At 43.1% G+C, this 22,922-nt stretch overlaps 1 protein-coding gene across 3 annotated transcripts in view; it reads left to right on the top strand.

Moving 5' to 3' along the window:
* Positions 1–9,319: 9,319 nt before the first annotated feature.
* fhit (fragile histidine triad diadenosine triphosphatase) overlaps positions 9,320–22,922 on the top strand; it is a 397,577-nt gene continuing 383,974 nt past the window's right edge. For 2 of the 3 annotated variants that reach the window (XR_013790805.1, XM_079510118.1), the window contains exons 1-2: positions 9,320–9,389; positions 14,369–14,468. The gene's annotated coding sequence lies outside the window, so the exon portion shown is untranslated. The remainder of the gene's footprint in view (positions 9,390–14,368; positions 14,469–22,922) is intronic. The other variant, XR_013790806.1, reaches the window with a different exon arrangement.

Below are 22,922 nucleotides of genomic sequence, written 5' to 3' on the forward strand. Positions count from 1 at the left end.
CCAAGGAGCAGCAGTGTGATGTGAATGTTACCCAACGGGGACCGGCGGGCCACTGGTTCTCAGCGACCAAGGAGCGGCAGTGTGATGTGAATGTTACCCAACGGGGACCGGCGGGCCGCTGGTTCTCAGCGACCAAGGAGCAGCAGTGTGATGTGCATGTTACCCAACGGGGACCGGCGGGCCACTGGTTCTCAGCGACCAAGGAGCAGCAGTGTGATGTGCATGTTACCCAACGGGGACCGGCGGGCCACTGGTTCTCAGCGACCAAGGAGCGGCAGTGTGATGTGCATGTTACCCAACGGGGACCGGCGGGCCACTGGTTCTCAGCGACCAAGGAGCAGCAGTGTGGTGTGCATGTTACCCAACGGGGACCGGCGGGCCGCTGGTTCTCAGCGACCAAGGAGCGGCAGTGTGATGTGCATGTTACCCAACGGGGACCGGCGGGCCACTGGTTCTCAGCGACCAAGGAGCGGCAGTGTCATGTGAATGTTACCCAACGGGGACCGGCGGGCCGCTGGTTCTCAGCGACCAAGGAGCGGCAGTGTGATGTGCATGTTACCCAACGGGGACCGGCGGGCCACTGGTTCTCAGCGACCGAGGAGCGGCAGTGTGATGTGCATGTTACCCAACGGGGACCGGCGGGCCACTGGTTCTCAGCGACCAAGGAGCGGCAGTGTGATGTGCATGTTACCCAACGGGGACCGGCGGGCCACTGGTTCTCAGCGACCGAGGAGCGGCAGTGTGATGTGCATGTTAGACGGCTCTGCCTTTGTTGCAACTTGCAGTCATAACTTGAGCTGGATTTCTCACTGGCTTCGCCCTCTAATTGGGCTCTATGGGTTTAGGGGTCATGACTTTACACAACAGTAAAAAAAGTGAGTTCATCACAAGAGCAAGCCGCCATTCATGATCTGTCCATCTGCTTAGTAAAGAGGATGAGAGTGTAGCAATACAGTAACAATACTGCTTCTTAATAAAACCCAACTGGCTAAGACACAGTACCGTATATAGGCCAACTGGGAAACAACCCTATTGCTCTCCCTGCCGCTTAACAATGGGAGCAGGATGTAAGTGACCTAAGCAGCACATAGCGCTGTGACACCAACACCTTCTGACCCTCGAATTCTAAGCAGGGGTGCAGGGGGGGCACATGGGCCCCAGGACACACAAATCAACTATTTATGGCGATATGCATGGGGATCCATGCAGGGACGTGTTAATCAGCCTTTGCCTACATACTTATGCTTTACCTATACATTTGCCTACAAAGGCAGATTTTTGGCCAATATACGTTCAATAGAGCTTCATTAGACTCAACAAATTATATCACTGCATGTATAACAACGTTACATGTTCAGGGGTTGACACTATAAAGTCTCAGAGGCACTTGACCGTTGGGCAAGTAAAGGTCGTGTTCTACTCACGTCGTCGAAGGCCACAGAGGTCGAAACGTTGTGTGTTTTTTCCCCACCTTGGTAAATAAAGTTTTTGGGGAGTTGTCAAAACGGTGTGCAGACTTATTATTTCTTTTGCAGTTTGTTCTTTTTATTCGAGCACCCGTTGAATTACCCTGGGATGTGCGTGCACCTCCTGACCACATGTTCTACTCACTGAATCTACTTGACCAAAGGTCATGTCCACTTGCCCGAAAAGTAAATGTAATTTAGTTTTTGATGAGGGTGATGAGGTGGACAGAATGGACAAACCAAATTTTCAATAATCCAGATTTGTTTTCCAAAAGATTCCAAAAATAATGTTGAAAAATAGCATTGTGTGCCCTGCCTTCACTCTCTCGTGCCTGAGACTGACTCATATTCAAACCTGGGCCTTTGCTTAGTGGCACCAACCAAATGTCTTAAGAACAGGTTCACACAATACATCATAAATCATCATAATCCACAAGGTAAGTATTAATCATGTTTTTAGCTACACAACTCTTTTCAGCCATAATTTATCTCACACAGAAAAATACACACACCCCTGGCAAGTGGTATATAGAGCACCAAAGTCTGACGTCAATATCACTAGAGGGCGCTAAGTACATGGGTCTGTGTACTTTTTGAGTGGTGCAACCACTCCAAGGAACAGCAATGTCCCTATGTCCTAATGTGACTATGTCCGTTTAGAGTACCAGTAGGGGCAAAAGTGGCGCTGTTGTGCCAGAAACAGAGAGAGAGAGAGAGATAGTGTTGCACTGTTGCCTGCTAGAGAGAGAGAGAGAGAGAGAGAGAGAGAGAGAGAGAGAGGGGAGTTGCACCACTCAGTTTTTGAGTGGTACGGAGCTACCGGTATGTGTGTGGCTGGGTGGGTGTGGCTGGCTGGGTATGAGCACGAAAACAGCATGGTTGTTTTTCACCACCTGTGTGCAACCTAACGCACACACAAACACACAACGCACGTATTAACTGTATATATGATGCTTTCGGGTGTGCCAGTACAGTACAGTGACAGTACAGTACTGTACAGTAGAGGGTACAGTAGAGGGACCGCCACACGGTAACTGTCATTTCTCAACCATTTCGGACGCGGGGCGGCACGCCGGAACCGCCCCGGCCCCCTGGGGCTGGGGCCTGCACCACTCACTTCACACGGGTGTAATTTTTATTTGTATTATAATAATCCCCATAGGGGGATTTTAGATCGCCTCATATAAGAACTGCGTTTTGAAAAATTAACAATCATCCCGGACAAACAAGTTGTGGACAAGTTGCAAAGTTGCAATTAGTGTTTTACTGTTTGAAGGAAGCAACATTCATGTAATTGGCCAGTTTGTGACACAATATAAAATACATAATTCCAGATTTGCCTTTTATGTTTTTTTTTTCATTTTCAGTTACAGATATATCGTTGATGAAATATCTTGCAATATATCGAATATTGTGATAGATTATCATTATCGAGGGCCTAATATCGCCACAGATATCGTATCGTATCGCTGAGCAAAGTCAAACTATGCAACTCGACCTCGTTCAAATAAAGGTTGAACAGGATTATGTATGAGCGGTTGTTGTAGGATAGCAGCCTACTGTACATAAGAAAATCTAACCAGTTCAGATTTCAATTACCTTTTTTCTGTCAGCCATCCTCACAGTCATCCATCATGCATCTTAACTTATTCAGGGGACTCTGTGAAACTTGAAGGACTTGAGGTACCATTTTACAGTGAACTTTGTCAGAATGGGTTGGTCCACTTCAACATTGGTGTGGTATCTCAAAGGACCTAATGAAGGCAAAGTAAGAGAAACAAAGCATATAGTCATACATAACTCACATAATTAAGTATGGAGGCAATTAACACATCACTGTATTGTCAGTCGGAATTATGTTGGTACCATTTTATCAGTGTCATCCTTTCTTGTGGACCTCTATGTTTAGTCAAAGCTCCTGCATCAATCTATTGGGGTAGTTCAATTGTAAAAAAACAAAATAAAAAATGGGTCACTTGTCACAAAAGGGGTCACTGACACTATGGCTATATAAAATATGAAATATCGGACAGATCCGTATTGAGCAAATGACTATAGAGATACTGTGTAACGATGTGTAGGATTTTTCTGGAGGAGTAATATAAAAAAATGTGTTTTACAAAAGTCGGCCTCCTGGTGGCACTATAAAATGCACATGTGAAAAATGCAGGTCAAAGGTTTTCCCTTGGCCTCTAGGAGTGTGCGTGCAACGTTTTGCGCAGATCGGGCAGGTTGGTAAAAATTTGAAAATCTGCCTCATGGTGGTGCTATAACAGGCCGTTCTGGGAAATGTGGGGCAGAGATTCGTTGTTGGCATCTAGGGAGTGTGTGTGCAAAGTTTGGCATCGACCGGGCCAACGGTGCCGGAGATGTCTAACATGTCTTGATGAATTGAAAATGAAGGACCTGATGTAAACAAGTCTTTTTTTAAATGTACCCATTCTACAAACTGTTAATACAAATTTCAATCAATCAATCGACCAGTCATCACTCAGACGCCTGCTCGCCTCCTTACTGGCACAGAAGATCGAGAGCACATAACCCCAGTTTTAGCGGCACTGCACTAACTCCCTGTCACTTTTATTAACCTATAAATCCCTGCACAACCTGGCCCCTTGTCCCTTTATATCCATCAGAACTTTTGGAGCCACACCCCACAAACGGCACAGAGGTCAGCTAACAAGCTGAGGAGTAGGGGGGCAACCACGCCTTTCCTGCTGATGCTGCTCCTAGGCTTTGGAGCAGCCTGCCCCTCTATATAAAAAGTGCCAACTATCGAGTCTTTTAAATCCCTTCTTAAAACAAACTTATATTCCTTAGCTTTTAACCGCACTTAATGTTTGTGTCTTGATCAATTTGTTTTATGCACTTTTGTTGCTGTTGCATATTTTAACTGCAACGCACACAGCAACGCACGCACGCACGCACGCACGCACACACACACAATTTTGATTGTTGTAATTTTAAATAAAAGTTTGATTTGATTTGAACTCCATATATGGGCATAAAAGGGGCACAGGCAGACAGATATAGATATCTCCATATACTGTACTGAATGGGCATAAAAGGGACACAGACAGACAGACAGACAGACAGATGGTAGGCTACACTCTGACAATGGGTATTGCATAACAGGAGGGGCATACATTCCAAATGGCATAATTTCCAATGGCCAACATTCCCAACAGGCGTTGTTCCAAATAGGGGACTAACATCGCTGTAATCTAACTATAAATTACGCAAATCTCTGCATGTGTGTGTGTGTGTGTGTGTGTGTGTGTGTGTGTGTGTGTGTGTGTGTGTGTGTGTGCCGGTCCTTTGCGTATCTTGGGAACCGTCCAACCAATCAACTTCAAACTCGATGTCTGAGAAGGTGTGAGGTGCCAGTCAGTAGCTAAGTACTAAGTACTTTGTTAGCTGTGGAGGTGAAGTTAGAAAGGACAGGATAGCCCATGCCAGGCTTTTTACATACCCGGATGACAAAGAGAACCTAATTACTTGCGCACGCAGAGCGCGCAAGTACTGTAATCGGCTGTGTACGTCGCTCGGCCAATCAGGGACCAAGAACAGCGATCGGCTGGGTATGTATGTCGGTACATTCCACCAGCCAATGAGAAGACACTGTTCTCGATGACGTAACTAAAGTACGTTTGGTATAAGGTCAATGGGGGGTATGTATCGGCTGGGTATGTGTGCATGTCGGTGTACTCCACCGGGCAATGAGGGACCACTGACCACTGCTGTATTTCGAACCTAGACAGCAGCAGAGAGCTTTAGGACTCAGAGCAGCAGTCGTACCAGCAGTGGTGAGCGCACCTCATGGCGCACTCTGCTTGCGGACAAGTAGGCCTATAGACTCACGATACTACCTCATTATTAACAACCATACTATACAGTGCTCACTCAGCTCACTGCTCAGATGACTGTTTTCTCACTGGGAAAGCACTCAAGTCTCTGTCCGTTGCTGACGAGTGCAGGGGAGGTCATTGGGAGGAGGTCTTTCGGGTGTGTTTACTCGAGTCCGTGGCCTAGCTCTATAGGCAGCACACAGAGTGGAATGCTTGCTTGGGGTCGGGGCGATAACACAAATTACACCATAATTATCAACTGAAACTATAACGTTCTGGCAAAAGGACAGATGTACAGACGCAGAGGTGGAGAGTGGATATGCCGTCATCTCCTTCACTGCCAGATACAGCAGCTTTCATGGCATCGTAACCTCCACCTCCGGACAAGATGCTGCTACAGCGGCGGCAGCCGGCCTCTGGTGAAGACCGGGCTGTATCTGACTACAGTAACCTCCACCTCCGGACAAGATGCTGCTACAGCGGCAGCAGCCGGCCTCTGGTGAAGACCGGGCTGTATCTGACTACAGTAAATGTGTCTGACAAAGTGTGAACAAGACAACAAAAAAATCACACCCGTGTGAAGTGAGGGGCGCTCTTATCATCATGCATCATCTAATACTGGCCAATCAAAATGCCTGTTGCCTGTGATTGGTTAGCTGATTTGCTCGTTTACATATGACGTACATTTTCCCTTCAATGTCAATGGCGTTTAATGTTTTGATGTTTAATTTACGTCATATTTAGTGGAATTTTGACCTAATTTCTCAGTTCATTGTCAATGGCAGATCTTGAGACGTGTGGGGACAAGATTTAGCGGACATTTGACCTGAATTCCCCTTTCATTAATGGCAAGTCTTGAGACGTGTGGGGACAAAATCTGTATAAAGGCCCCTCAAAAAATTAAAAAATCACACCCATGTGAAGTGAGGGGGGGTGGGGGGGTCGTATCATCGTACCAAAACACGGAAGACAGGTTGACCGTTGACTGGCCTCAAGTAGCCTACCCGCTGCTATATTAATATATCACAACATAATGTTATATCATTGTCATTATAGATTCACGGTCGGGAAAACTTGGGATTCCCTTATTCTCGTGTACCAGTGGGACCTGTCCAACGTACCAGCACAGGTACACGTACCAGTGGTTGGGAATCTCTGCTGTAGAGGCCTGTAGAGGGTGATGCTTGTGAGAAATAGAACTTTGCCTGAGATAGCGATCTTAAAAAATCAATTCATACAGAATAACTATCCTTTTTTCCAGGCAGCATGGCAGGAATGCTGTGATTCACAGCAGTACAGATACCTATGTGACAGGGAGAATTGTAAAGCTTACCAACAGGGAGACAGTTTAACGGTGTGCCAGTCTGTCCTAACCCAACCATGCAGGATCATCCCAGCTTGACATCTCCCCACTCACATCTGGATGACAATTCATCAATACATTTCATTGCCACTCACATCGCCTGGTCAAACTACCACATTATGACTTTTATGACAAGAAGTCTCCTGCTGAGCTGCATTTGACAGACGTCTCTTTTCCCCCAGTCTCATGACAATCAATTTACAGCTGATATAAAAAGCTTCATTAACGTTGCAGCTGTTCATGTATCGGTCTATCCTGTACCAATCCTCACAGGTCCAACATTTTTGTTTTGTTTTATTAGAGTTAGAATTTTCTATAACTGTCACAAGCAAATTCACGTATTCTGAACTGAAATGGGAAATATCATTTTGACACTCAAAATAGAAACTTGATGTCAAAAGCCCATTGCAAGGGGTAACACATTCACTGGAGATCGATGTGGCATGAAAAGGCAAACAGTTGTTAAGCATAATTAGTAGTTAAGCCTAGGGAGGTAGAACATTAAAAATAAACCACACATCCATGGATTTGTGGAAGAATGCCACACAAATTGTGTGAGAGGTCAATATATATTACAAGGAGGTTGGTGTCTGTAATTTGGGCTGTAGCCATGACTAATGAGATCATTACCAGTCCATATACTGAATTGTACTGTAAAAAATCACACCCGTGTGAACTGAGTGGTGTAAGGTCTTATATAGACTGATCAGCTGTGGTCTGACGTAATGTCTGATGTAATGAAATCACACCCGTGTGAACTGAGTGACCATAGCAACCATGCTCATTTTGGTACGAACAGACAGACAGACAGACAGACAGACAGACAGACAGACAGACAGACAGACAGACAGACAGACAGACACGTAAACTAACAAAGCCAGTCGTAGGAGTGGTTTACACCACTCAAAAAGACTACTGATGTCAAGGGAATTCTTCTATTCCTGTTAATACTGCATACTGTATGTATGTCTTGTGGATTGAAGCTATATAGTGCATTATAGGACATTCTAATGCTCATCAATGCTCAATGCTCATACAAGCTCATCAGAATGCATCACAACACGATATGTTGTAAACTTGTAGAGTGGCCATTTTTGAGTGGTGCAACCACTCCAAGGAACAACAATGTCCCTATGGGACTATGTGACTATGTCCCGATGTTTAGAGTACCAGTAGGGGCAAAGGTGGCGCTGTTGTGCCAGAAACAGAGAGAGAGAGACCAGTGTTGCACTGTTGCCTGCTAATTACAGAGAGAGAGAGAGAGAGAGAGAGAGAGAGAGAGAGAGAGAGAGAGGCAGGGGGAGAGGGGAGTTGCAGCACTCAGTTCACACGGGTGTGATTTTTTCAAATGTTATGTGGGAAACCGGTATAATCGGCTGCATAATTGCACATTATTGCAGAGACCAAAAAGGTCAAATGTTGTCCTCTGTAGATTGGCTCTACATAGGCTTCATTATCAGAGCAACCCATGATGTTTGTACAGCCATCTCTGTCAAACAGAAACATCCTGTTGGGAATCTTTGGATGCAAAGAGATGTTTTCACAAGGTAATATCGGTAGAATAGCCAAGCGATGAATTGCCTGGAAGGGGAGCAGTTGACAGAAAAGGGACAGCTATCAATTACCAGTCTGAAGGAAAAGTCCCATGCATCAAATTGACTCTGCATGAGAAGTAGAGCAAAGCAGGACAGACGTCATTGTACTACGTGAATGGAGGCTATAGGCTAGGGATTTGAAAATTTTCAAAGTCATACAGTATGTGTGACATTAAATTACCTAAACCAAATTAAGAATCTGTCAAACTATAGGCTTACAATGCATTTTCCAAACTGTGGTTATCTGGTATACTTTGCAGGGCTCACAATGCTGAAAGTTTCATATACCGATGGGATGGCGGTGGTAGATGGAAAACACAAATGTATCACACTCTTATTACAGTATACCTTGCAAAGACATCTATTCTGTATAATAATTCTGAAAGTATAAGGGTCATAATTAATTAAAGGTATTCCAGGCTGTGGAAGTGTGTCAGGAGCTCAGGACTTTGTGGTAGAATCAAGTCCTGGAATCAGCGGCTCAGCCTCATGGGAAATAATAAACTTCAGCATGTAGGTCTATCAAGGAGTTTACAAAGATATATTATAACAGTGACTACACGTTTTTACCAAATTATACATTTGTAGAAAATCAGAATTACTCACTGCTATAGTTGGAAGATACACTGCATAACTGCAGTCAGTCCCCCCAATTCAATTAATTCAAGACATTTTAAAGACATGTATAATAAACAATACATAATCAACACTATAGCTGACAAATAGTCTTGTAGTTGTACTTCTACAAAAACATGTTAATACAAACTTGTTATTACAGTTTAGTTACAGACTATTTCTACATTGTTGTATTGCTACACAAGTACACATTAGCTACTTAATTATAGGTATTGTTAAACATCTGTGTACTGCAACCATCGTTTAATGATGCGACGTCACGTATGCGACACACCCCCTTAAAGCTACAGTAGAGATCATATTACTACACAGACGCACGTGTTAGCATGCGTTTTAGAGCTTGAGATAATCGCCATTGTGGTAGTTGTAGTCTTTTAAGAAAGAACCTACGCTATTTCTTACAACATCCCCTTGAAATAAAACTACAGTTCCCACACGACAGTAGCCTATGCCTGTGTCTGACTGGATCATCACACGGAAGGTGAGTGTAAACTGTCAGTGCTCGTGTGCTTGTACACATTCGCGTGTGTAAACAGACATTGAATACGCAGTATTACGATAATAACTGTACTGCCATGCTGCCTAATATGTCTAGACACCAAATTGCAGTCTCTCATAATGTGTGGATAATGTATTATAAGAAATGTGTCCCACTTCGCTAATTCTGTCAATGTGCGTTAGTGATTCTCCAGCTGCCTAGCTGGTGGAGGTTTTCATCATTGGTTGCGGGGATGGTGTGGTATCTTACTCAAAAAACATACAAACAAAAACACATGCTATTTTTCCATTTAGCATACAGGCTTTCGTTTCGACAGCCTACAAACATAGGGAGCTAGCATGCAGTGTGCACTGTTCTTGACTGAAGTGAACATAGCCACTTATGAAGACATGCCAATTATGTAATTAATTGCCATTATTATGCCATTTATGTCATTAATGTATGTCATTATATTACCTGTAGATGGACAGAGAACAAAATGGAACAAAGACAAAACAAACAAACCCTGCACTAAAGCTAAAACTCACTGGTAAAATCAATATATACTATTAATAATAATAAAATAATAATTTAATAACGATACATAGAAAGTACTGGCATGGTGGCACAGTGCTGGCGGTAGTTGGTAGTGCTGTCGCCTCACAGCTAGAAGGTCCTGGGTTCGATTCCCGCTCGGGGGGAAGCTGTTGGTGCTGGCGGCGTGTTTCCTCCTCCGCGTCATCAGTGCCCATACCCGAGGCGGGGTTGGCGAAAGGGCCTTTCTGTGTGGAGTTTGCATGTTCTCCCCGTGTCCCCTAGGGTAGGTACCCTCACAAAAAACATGCAGTAATCCTGGTCTCTAAACTGCCTCCCCCTGGCCAGCCGGGGCGCCTGATGGAGGGGAAAGGAACTGGTTGGAATAACGTGTTCCTTCCACGCGCTACGTCCAACCAGGTTAACTCCCCCCTGTCAGGTGTAAAGGAGCAACTTGGACACTCAGGCATGAAGGAAGCATGAGTTCAAGTCCGTTGCTCTCCCCATGTCCCATATATGGGGACTAGGTTGGCGGAGGGTGTGTAGAGCCCAGGATCACATTAGATAATTGACACAGGGGTGAAAAATGGTTTACAAAATTGTGGGATAAAAATTATAGAGAAAAAAAAAGAAAGTACTGTTTCTGAAAAAACAGTGTACGATCACTAAGAATGTTGATATTATTAAATATTGATGTTTGTTATGTGTTAAAGGTGTTAAAGTATTCGTTGTGTTAAGGTTCTAAAGGTTAACGCTTCTAAATGTGTGAAGGCACAGATTTATTTCCATAATTTGTTCTTGTGTGGCAATTTGGCATGATACAAACAGGCAGGAAAAAATACTGTATTGTAGCCTAATGAAAATGCAGATAACATACAAACTTTACCAAGGTGGACTAACCTAACATCCGACCAATAGGGCCTACAACCAACATCGGCATCCTTGGGGGGGGGGGGGAATAAAAATAAGTGCACTAGACCTTCAACTAGGAAATTTGCAGATTTTTTGCAGCCATTTTGAACTGATGAGCCAGGTCCAGGTGGTTGTAATAAACAGGGAACTTGTGCTTTGCATTATAATCACAAGAGGAGGAGATGCATTTAACTGTCTGTCAGGAGGAGCTTGTTGGAACGTTTGCTTGTTTTTAATTTGCAGACAGATATTTCAATTACCCGTATCCAGTTTGTCTGGGCTGTTTAAGGACTTTGTATGGGTACCATCTGCCTTTGTGGCAATTATTTTTATGAAACTGAAGCCCATCTCGCAGCCTAGCTTAATTGTCACAACCTGAAGTGTCTTGTCCACCACACCTGCTCAGAGTTTGAGCCAAAGTGTTGTTTCAGCCAGTTTTGTCATTTAATTAATTACCAGATTAATTAGACTAGATTGTCTTGGTTGAATAAAAGTTTAAACACTCAATTTAATTTATTCTATGTATTTTGGCAGAACTGGCACGTTATTGGATTTCCCAAAGTACCAAACCACCCCGGTGATTCCGGCAGGTAGCCTATGTGACTCTGTGTCGTTTATGATATTGAGTTGCATTTGTCTGTTTGGAGGAAAATAAATAAATCTTACTTTTTGACCAGCAGTTGATGCTTCATATCAGTTGATATGATTAAAATCAGCCAGCAGTGATGCTGGCTAGCGGCAGTGATGTCAGACTTCGGTGCTCTATTGGCCTGCACAGTGCTTTCTGCACCGCGGCATACTAATTCCTACATGGGTTGTGCTTATAACGCCCCCGAGGTTATGGTTAGGTTTAGGTATAGTTTTACTGAGGTTAAGGTTTAGGGTAGGGTTAGGTTTAGGCTGTCAATCACAGTGACTGGCCAATCACAGCGCGTCCTTGCACAACCCATGTAGGCTTGCATGCTAAATTAGCCCTTCACTAAATCCCACCCCAAATAGAGATTGTCCAATGCCAATCCAAATAGTAGTGCAGGTCAAGCTTTCTTCGCTGCTAACGTGCCTATTGGACAAGGATGGGTTGGGGAGGGAGTCGAGGGACTTAGTGAAGGGCTAATTGCAAGTTGCATGTTTCCTCATAGCTTGGTTCAATGTTAAAGGATATTTCACTTTCAAAAAAACTTTTGGTCATTTTATCTACTCCAGGGGTTCTCAACCTTTTTGGCTGGGGACCCCCGGAAATGCTTTGGCCATGTCTCGCGACCCCCGCCCCCCCCCCCTCCCCACCCCCAATACAAACTGACTGCAAAAATAACCTTATTAGAGAAAATATATCATAAATGAATACTAAAACCAGATATAATCATTAAGGAAAGTTTATGCATGTACTATGTGTACTATGTAAAGGAAAAAAAAGAAAAAAGCCTGATGATGCCATTACAAAACATGGGCTACATGGAAGAAATGTGTTTAATAAAACGAAATGAACTGCTAGAAGGTCCTAAATTAACTTAATTAAGCCGTCACTGTCTCATGTTATTCTTTCTTAATTTTACATAGTATAGAGATCGACTACTATACAATAAAATACATCTGTATACAAGATAATTTCAGATTTCAGAGAGGGAGGGAAATACTAAATTAACTGTTTACTACATTAACACATTTCACGGGGGCGAGTTGGTAAAGGGGGTGAGTCGTCTGGTATTTGTTCACATAAGCCTGAGTAGACGATAAAATGATCAAAAGTTTTTTTGAAAGTGAAATATCCCTTTAACTCGTGCCAGCTGGAAAGGGTCAGCCTCCCCACACAGCAGTGGGTATTACCATAAAGCATTAACGCTGTGTGCTTCATTAGATCACTGATAGCGTAGCCCTGTTGATCCCATGGCTTTTGTTGCGTCATAACTTCGTATGGAAGATTTGCAAACGTGGGTGCATAATGTAAGCGAGCCTGGTTATCAATTATGCACCATTTATTCATGCTGCAGCAATACCTCGCACAGTTGATTTGATTCCCTCCACTTCATGTATAATTCAATAGGCCTGCGTCCATTCTCCCAAAGCATTGTATTTTGCCAGCTCGTCCGACATGCAGGCATATTGTGTTAGAGTGGTGTGCGTCATCACTTTGGCCCCAGCACGTACAACTTATCCCATTTCACGTCCGGCTGGGCTGTTGTTGAAGTGTACCATGTCTTCATTTAACCTGAAGCCCGAGTTATACTTAGTTGCCGTGTGCCGTGCACACTGAAAATAGCAGATCTGATCGGCTATTTTCGGTGCATGACACAGCGCGGCATAACCAGTATAAATCAGGCATAACCCATTATTATACACGGGCCAATAGTTCATGTGTATTCAGACTTCAGAGTTATTCATACGGTACTATGAGTTGCTCTGCTAAACCTGTCGATTGTGACTAGTGAAATATTTGACTTAATACTCAAATCTCTCTCGGAGGTCTCACATTTATTTTAAAGATCTGGAAGCCTGCTTTAGACTTGCCAAAGGCATCTTTGCAGAGATGAACAATTCAACCTTTAACAATAATTTGAGTACAACCTTTTTAGCTCTTTAAAGATCTTCAGTATTGCTGCTTTTTTATAGTCTATAAGAGGTCAGTCCGTCTTTGTATCTCTGTCAGTAGGCCAGCTTAGTACAGTATGTGCACTTTCTTTCACTTACGATTTGTATAATGGCAACGTTAAAACCATGCCCAGATATGAAGTCATATGTTGTTGATATGTCATAGACGACTTATTTCATATGCTGACCACAGAAGTTCAAGAATCCACATAAAGCCACGTTGTAATTGAGTGTACACATCCCATTTTAGGCTGTGCTTTGAAAGTTTGGATAATCGTTTTTATATTTAACACTATAGCATGTAGATCAGCTATTTTCATCAACTTTTGGGGAAATGTTTGAAAATTGGGATAATAAATGCAAGCCTGTTATTTGTGGTGGTGTTAGAAGGGGTAGTTAATTACATTACATTTTTGTACTTCTATAGAGGTGTTTTTTGTCCATAATAGACAAAAAGGCGAGTTGATGCTGTCAATAGAGAGAGGGTTTCCTTTTTAGAATTCACAAAAAATCACACTGACACGCTCGCTATTCAGGGAAGTGCTTTTTGCAATTACAAGTCGAATGACCTAAAAATAAAATGATGGAAGTAGACGTCGTCTGGGTCCATCGGGTCATCCCTGACTGTTTCTCCAATCCTTGATACGTTTCCAAAAGGCAGCAGAAAGAATGGGAGAGAGAAAGCCGGAGGGGGGGGGGGGGGGGGGGGAAGGGGGTGTGTGTGTGTGCGTGTGTGTGTGTGTGTGTGTGCGTGCGTGTGCGCGCGCACTCAGAGGTCAGTATCCGTCCTGTACGGCAGGGAGCAGAGCTGCCAAATGATTTTCACTGCAAGGTCTCGAGGTCAGCACCGAGGTATGGAGGATGGGGTCAGTCGAACCCTGAGCTGAATATCAACGCTCCAGCCTCTCCCGTTACTCTCTGGCACATTTACATGTTTCCTGCCCCCACAGGTATCGCAGAGCACAGATGAGCATCTGAGGAGTCGTCACTCGACTGCATTCTGATACAGAGCTGATCTACACCGGAGCCAAAACGTTATCTTACAGACAGGTAAATATTATACGAGCAGCACACATTCTGTACCCTGGCTTTGAACTCCAAAGGATACCCTGCTGAGCTCAAACCTTTGAATGGCACAGAACGGCAGAACATATATAAAACTCCTTCAGCAACATGTAGACTTTCTGTACTATGAACATACTGTGTACAGGGGGGCGAACAAAATCAATGAGGATAAGTCAAGTCATTCATGACCTTTCAGATCATTCGAATGCAATAAAAAGGGCGCCAACGCAATAAAGGCACCGGGCCCTTCTGGAGTCTAACATGCTTATTTCTGATGCCCTTCAGCTGAGCCTATCCTGTTAGTGTGGCCGCCGCTGCCTGTGTCTTCCTCTGAGGAGCTTAGCGCGTGTCAGTTGCAACAGTGGACCAATGATAAGCGTGCGGCCCCCGATCCACGGTGCCCTGGTGGACGACAGGCATTTATCCCCACTCTGTAGTTTATGTCGTTTTAATCCGATTGAAAACAAATCACGTTAACCAGTTGGCTCCTCGTCAGTCTCTCATTCTATTTCCCGTACTGGCAATGAAAATATGTTACTATATCTGATGGCACACTATGGCAGTCTAACACAGAAAGATAGTTGGCAATATCTGATTTGGAGCTGTGAGTGGGGTGGGCACTGACTTGATGGGAGAATAGAAGAAGCTGCAAGGTGGGAGAGAGAGAGCTGACAGCAGAGGGACTGGTGGAAAAAGATGTATACAAGGAAGATGGAATGAGATGGATTAGAGGGGAGGTATTAAAGAAGTGTGAGCCACGAGCAGTGGGGATGGTAATCAACTCTTAAAAGAAGACTAAAAAAGCAGTGCTTGTTTTTGTCAGCTGTCTAGCCCGAGGGTAGGAGAGATTGCTGGCCATGCTATTAAAGCCAGGTACAACTGGGCTGAATTCTCAAGATATGCCTCTGCCTTTATTATACAGAGCTGTGTTCTTAGTCTCACAGCTAAGCTAAGCACCCTTTGTACTGGTGGCTTGCTATTATCTTTGGCAGGGTTCCCCCACACGTTCCAATAGAATACAGTGTTTCCTGCAGGAAAAAAGCTTTGGCATGGTGCTGGGCACGGGGGGGACTTTCGGCCACACGCCAACATTTTTTGATTAATTAATGAATTAGATTAATGAATTAAGATTATTTTTTATTATTGCTCTATTGTATTATTGCATTATTATATTCAGCTATTAGTGTAGATTTCCGTTCTACACAAACATTACATTCTCATTGATAATGAATGGAGAATGTTACGTCATAGTGAGCAAATAGGCAGTGTGTCTATTTTACGTCATGATGATGTACGATGATAAGAGCGCCCCTCACTTCACACGGGTGTGCTTTTTTAATTGTAGGATAGACTTCAAATTATAGAGCAGTCATACTATTACTATTGTTTGTTGTGTAATGTTACTACTACTGTAATGTTATTGTTTGTTGAGCAGAGCAATAGATTTAGGTCTGAACAGGTTACAGTTTTATTTATTGGATATTTACATCCACATGCATGCAGCACCACTTCTCAGAGTATGTGTCTGCAGCAGCCTGTGTGCGTGCATGCGTGCGTGCGTGTGTATGTGTGTGTGCGCATGCGTGCACCATTGCTCACCATTAATGAGCATCAACGACCATCACCTGGGCACAGTCACAGACACACACAGCTCCCCTCTGCAGGCCTCTACTACTGAAAGTGACTGCATGGAGTCTGTCTCATTTCTCTCCAAAAGCACTTGAATATGATGGAATATGATAAAGCTCACATTTAATATCACACACACCATGATTCACTAGCCCCCCTAAAAAAATAAATAATAATAATAATATTTTTTGTATTGCAGCTCTTATGACAAGCATGGCGTGATTTAATTCAAGCATGGTGTGACGCCATGCCAATAACAATTATAACATTGCGCAGGCAACCCTGGGATATTGACAGGCTTTTACTGTCTGGCCATGGGTGGTCTAGACTCTAGAATCCTTCAGCCAGAGATGTTTACAGACCTTTGGAAATAAAATGCAAATGAATGGTGACCTCTCCTGTGGTGCATTAGTTACACAGGAAGAAAAAAAAGTGTTACTTATAGGTCATCTAAATCTAATGTCACGTACTCCTCAGTTCAGCCTGATTGATTTTTTTTCCTGTGTCATTGTAAAAGATGTTACTGCCTTCATACATCACCATATATTATTCAACAACTTCAATTTGTCATCACCGCTGGAAATGACAGTCAGTTATTCAAATACATAATACATTTTAAAAATACAATAAGCGCTGACTGACAACCTTTGACATTTTTTTTTGCCACCTCATTTGCAAGCCATCTCCAAGGCAACATTGGTTTCAATCATGCAACACAAATACGGGTATCATTCTTTTTGAATTACTTATACTATAGTACCAAAGCGTTTTTTATTACTAGTACAATTCGCCATTTCAGTTACTGTATGTGTTTTAATTCTGTTTTTCCACACTTCACCTACAGCATGCACACAAGTGGACAAACAGACCAGAAGCGTGAAACAAATGAAGCACCGTCTAGCTAATTAAAATACGTAATTGAAGTACAGAATATATAAGGACTCGGAGCTACCGTATGCTAGCAACCACTTTTACAACAACAATGATGTGAGGTGTATGTGACAGCCAGTGTAGATTCTCATTTGTATGCCTTTTGTACATAGAGTAGCAGGCATTTCACATGGTTGCTTGCTCTCTAGGCTTACATATGCAGCAATACAACAACAAAGTAATATAGAAAGACAGCATTGCCTTTGAGGCAGTATCTTTGAGGCAGTGCATCGTCTTTTTGAGGAATTGTGTAAACGTGCTGCTATTATAGGCAGGCGTGATTGCGAGAATCCAAATCAGAAATGCAGCACATAGCAGAATACAGCTTCAACTTAATATTGCACTGACAAAGAGAATAGCTCCATATCATATACACGTGGCTTTAGGCTAAGGATATGGAGAAATACAAGTACAGCACTGCTTGTACATACTGTAATATCCAGGCTTACATAGGGACCACCCTCATCATGGTGTCCATTCTCAGAGTAAATACACTTTTGTATTTTCGTAATACTCTGTTCTGACCACTGGGTATCTATGTATTTCTCATTATCAGACCGACACATGAGAGCTGAGACAGCTCAGCACAAAAAACAAATATACATCGTATGGATGCACCTGGGAAGTATCCTCAGTGATGTATCCCAAGGTCATCTGGGTTTCGGGTCTCCCAACATCATACCCCTCACTCAGGTGACCCAGCCAGGGTGATCAAGTCCAGACTTACGACCCAGTAGCTACCCTCAATCAGTCCCATTAGGGAAAAACCAGGGACACACAATCCAATAATGCGTCTCTCTGGTGGTCACCAGACTATTCCTGATTGTCACGTAGTCTATTCCTATGAGTCACTAGTCACAGAGATTTGCCAATGGACTCCCGCTGATATCATATTCACATATAATGCAATATACAAGCTTCAGATCAATTTATAACATGTACAAGCTTCAGATGAGCAAACACCTCAGTATTACAGAATTAGAAGAGAACCTGCTACATATAAATGGTGCATTTATATAGCGCCTTTATCCAAAGCGCTTTACATAGATTGTGCATTCCATTCACCCATTCACACACACACATTGTGTGGCAGCGGTGGCCGAACGGATAGCGGTGCGGTCTTGATACCGGAAGGTTCCTAGTTCCTAGTTCGAATCAGCCGTCCGACACGTTAAAATTACCACCGCTGAAGTGCCCTTGAACAAGGCATTGAACCACTACAATGAAATGTGTTCTATGAGCAGGGCCTGGCTGGAAACAAGTTCTTGAGCTTAGCCCAGATACCCTGGGTAAATATAGATTTCATTTCATTTCATTTCATTCATACACCGTTGGCGGCGGAAACCATGCAAGGCACCAACCAGCACATCAGGACCAAATAGGGGTTTAGTGTCTTTCTCAAGGACACTTCAACACTAACTCTAGGGGAGCCCGGGTTCGAACTGCCAACCTTGCGGTTACCATCCGGCCACTCCTGAGCCCCCCCCCATATAGAGAACAATATTTGGATAACCGTTCTTTGCTAGAACTTTTTTTTTCAAGACACCCATCAGTGTATGTCTAGCATCTCTGTCTGTTATTAAGAAAGATTATATTTGATATTTCACCCTGTAGCTTAAAAACTGCCTGTAGTTTCGTTTCAGAAAAGCTAATCTATTATCCTGTTTGTGCATTATCTCTCCCAGCTGGTGGATGTGCATGCTACGCTGAGCAATGATGGGAAATATTAGCCTCAGTAAATGCCACATTCCTTCATATCACGACTAGATTCCATAACCGGAGGCCGTAAATGCAACGGAGCCTGTCCGATTGCATTTATTAGCGTGTACTCATTACTTGTACTTGGTCACAAGGAAAAAAAATAGAGCGAGAGAAAATGCTATTAATTATTTTAATTGGATTATGATGATCATTGGGAATTAGATCTTGGAAGGCCCAATTTTCAATTTGTCACTATAATGACTATGGATAAGTGGTGATATTGGTAGGCTATCTGTCTTGTACTCTAAAGGTCCATACTGTTCAAAAAGAACATATTAATGAATATGTATTGCAGAACAATATTCGTTTAAAATGATCACTGCAGACTTGTAATATGTTCATTCACGAATGAACAGTCAATATCTGCAGCTTCATTACTCATACATGGTCACGTTAGCCTGAGGTCTCCAATGGTGTTTCTAGAACAATGGTTTTCAACCAGTGGTCTGGGGACCACTAGTGGTCCTTGAGGGGGTTCCAGGTAGTCCCCAGCTGAATGATGGAGAGTTGGTAACACAATGTACCCTTGTATCTGTAACTGACTTAAATCTTGAATTTAACTCGAGAGAAAATGATTGTTAAACATCTTTATTACTTAATTTACAAGAAGTTTACACAACTACAGAATGTAAAATAATTGTTATTTTGATCAACGTTTGCCTGTTACGTCTCCTACTTATATGTAGGAACATCAATACAGCATGGAACGAAAACAAAACATATTAGTTTTGGGTGTGAGAGGCTAAATCTCAGGTGGTCCGTGCCTCAAATGCCGAGTGAATGAATAATGGAAGTTGATATGAAAAGGGTTGAAAACCAAAACCACTGGCCTAGAAGAACATTCTGAATGGGGGAGGGGCATAGACCTGTACTTTAATCTGAACTGGTCTGTTCTAGGTTGTCACTATGTTGAAATTCTGTTGCATTTAGTTTAAAGGAGCATTCAGTGATTTGGGTGATTTGGAAAAAACCCCGGTCCGCCCCGGTAACAAGATGTGCACATGCACACGCTCTACAGTGGGGGAAGTACAACAGACCAACAGCACGTGCACCAAGGCCCGCCCCACTCGATCATGATTGGAGGAAGGCCCCTCTCATCCTGATTGGATGAAGGCTTTGCCACCCAAAGCCCAAACCGAAACTAGGGTTTTTTGACCCCAGGGGCTCACTGGGGACAGGGAGGAACTCCTTATATGGTCAGCACACTTTATAGTAGGGAGGATTATCCAAAAAATAAGAAAAAATAAGTGATATTTGAATTAAGTGAAATCACTGAATATACCTTTAAAGTTGCAGCACTTCAGCAATTCAGCTTTCAATATTGTTGCGTATTCCTCATCTGCTGTATAAAGTTCAAGTTGTGCGTCTGCCTGAGTATCTGAAGCATAAATCTACGTTAGGGAACAGTAATGACCATGTATGGACATGGCCTGACATCACAGTACATAAATCAACATTGTAATCCAACGGTTGGCGTCTACGCAAATTGCCACTGTTACCTACCGAATACCTACCAGTTGTAATCCTACAATGCCAAAAGTACAACAAATCCTGTATCGCATCCCCGTCATTGTTCAAGCTAAGGTGACATTGTGTGCTGCTTGGCTTCCAAATATAAACTGAATTCACTGATGCGGGCACTTCATTATTTATTTGGTATTTATAATTTATATGGAACAGTTAATGTGGTGAATCAGAAGGAGAGGATCTTGTTGACCTACAGTATTTGGCACGTACAAAATAAATTAAATCGGGAGAGATGCCAGTTGTTGCCGGCGACAATAAGTGCTCCGTAAGAGTCCTCTTGGCACAGAAGCATTTACATATTAATCTCTAGTGTATGTGCATATGCCCCTGCCTACACAATGTCTGCAATTCACATGGCAGAATGTCATATTGTTAACTCCTTTGTTCTTATATGGCTATGCCAACTTAGGCTTTGTCATGTCAAAATAAAGGGGCGAAACAACAGGCAACCTATGCTTTCCAAAGGATAAGGTTTCATGTTTCCCCTTTTTTTTTAACAATTATTTGTTTTTATATATTTTTGCCATCAAAAATATTAAGTCGGATGCTTTTGAGAATGACTGTCGCGGTGGCTATTTACAAATACAAACGGCAATCCTTGTCTTCTTTTTTTTTTAATGTTTTTTTTGTGGCTTTCGCCTTTATTTTATATTTTTTATGGAGGGACAGACAGTAGGCTGACAGGAAATGGGGAGAGAGATGGGGGGGAAGACATGCAGTAAAGGCCGTCGGGATCGGGAGTCGAACCCGCGGCACACTGCCAGACTGGATTACCAGCCAAGGTGCCTGGACCGCTGAGCCACGGCCCAGGCCAGTCCTTGTCTTCTTAATGACCAGTTTCTTATTCTGATACATGCTGAGAGGAAGGCTTGACACAAACACGTCCGAGTACAGTAAGCCCATGCCTTATTAATGAAGAGGTACTAGAATGACTTTGGAGTGCTGCTGGCTATTCTTTGTGAGCCGGGCTCCCGGCAGATTGTTGAATGGGCTTTAGTGTGCTCGTTTTTGGTCTACCTCTTTCTCTTTCTCCCAAATGAAGCCAGCGTGGGTTGGATTCTGCAGCTAGCATTATCTCCATATAACTATAACCCTAGGGGTCAGTCGCCCGTGGGCTGATTGCCAGTGGACCGCAAGATTATTTTAGGTAAATGATTTCATTAATTTGGAGAGGAAATTAGAAAAAAAAAGATGGATGGTTATTCAATGACTGCCACACCTACCATTGAGCTTGATATTTCAGTGTATGGTGGTAGCGAAAATAGCATGATCTACAAGCTTTGTTGGCTTGTACATCTGTTTTCAGTGCGCAACACAAATTAAGCATTATGAGCCGAGGTATCATTGGTCAAATGAATGTGTTTGAGCCCTCTCGCTTTCATCAGTCACCGGATATTACATCAGTTGTGAACAAAGGTATACATACGTCAGCAAATGTACTTCTTTGACGCACGCACGCACGCCCGCACGCACGCACAAAAAAAGATGTCACATGTCATATTAGCATTACTGTATGTATATTTTTGACCCAGCAGATTTGGTTACATTTTCAGAAGTATTTGCTACAATCTATATCTAAACTATCACAGATAAATAAGAGTTTTATAAATTATTGGAAAGTAAAAACTGTACAAATGTAGGTAAACGATTGCTCACAACTGTACATAGCCATTGTTACAGGAGCTTTGTCATAGCACTTTGCATGAGTCTGACTTCATATATGCCACAGTGCTACTTTCATACCAACAGTTAAGCACATTTCACAGTTAAGCACTGGTGGCTTGTTATTTTGTTCCCCTAAAGTTGCTACGGTCCTTAACAGCAATTACCTGCATGAAAGTTTACGTTAGAAACATTTGACAGCCTTGACAGATGAAAAGCCGGATAGAGGCAGCAGTCTAGCTCCTGTATTTACTCCAATAGAACTCCACCTGAGGAGTCCAGGCATGGTTCTGGATGCTGAATGACCTTGAGTGGCTCATCCTAACTCCACCTGAGGCAGCATGGTTCTGGAGGCTGAATGACCTTATAGAACTCCACCTGAGGCAGCATGGTTCTGGAGGCTGAATGACCTTATAGAACTCCACCTGAGGCAGCATGGTTCTGGAGGCTGAATGACCTTATAGAACTCCACCTGAGGCAGCATGGTTCTGGAGGCTGAATGACCTTATAGAACTCCACCTGAGTCAGCATGGTTCTGGAGGCTGAATGAACTCCACCTGAGGCAGCATGGTTCTGGAGGCTGAATGACCTTGAGTGGCTCATCCTATGAATGATGCCCTGTCACTGACATTTCTCGGACCAAAAGCAAGCATGTCACTGTAAAGGTAATTAAAATAGACCAGGGAACGCAATTAATGTTTGGCTTATTAGTCAAGGTGTCATTCCCCCCACCCATATTTTGTGAAGAGAACCAAAACAGAATTTGGATAATAGGAGAACGCCATACAGGAAGTGGTCCATTCGGGAAATTGGTTATTTTGTTTAAAGGTGTAGTGAAATGAAAAATACGTTTTTCACACTTTTAGACCATCTCCGTGGTCATCATATGAGCATACCTAACAATGGATGCCAAAAAAATGGGAAAATTCT

This window comes from Electrona antarctica (genome assembly GCF_951216825.1).
Source record: "Electrona antarctica genome assembly, chromosome: 9".
Lineage (NCBI taxonomy): Eukaryota > Metazoa > Chordata > Actinopteri > Myctophiformes > Myctophidae > Electrona > Electrona antarctica.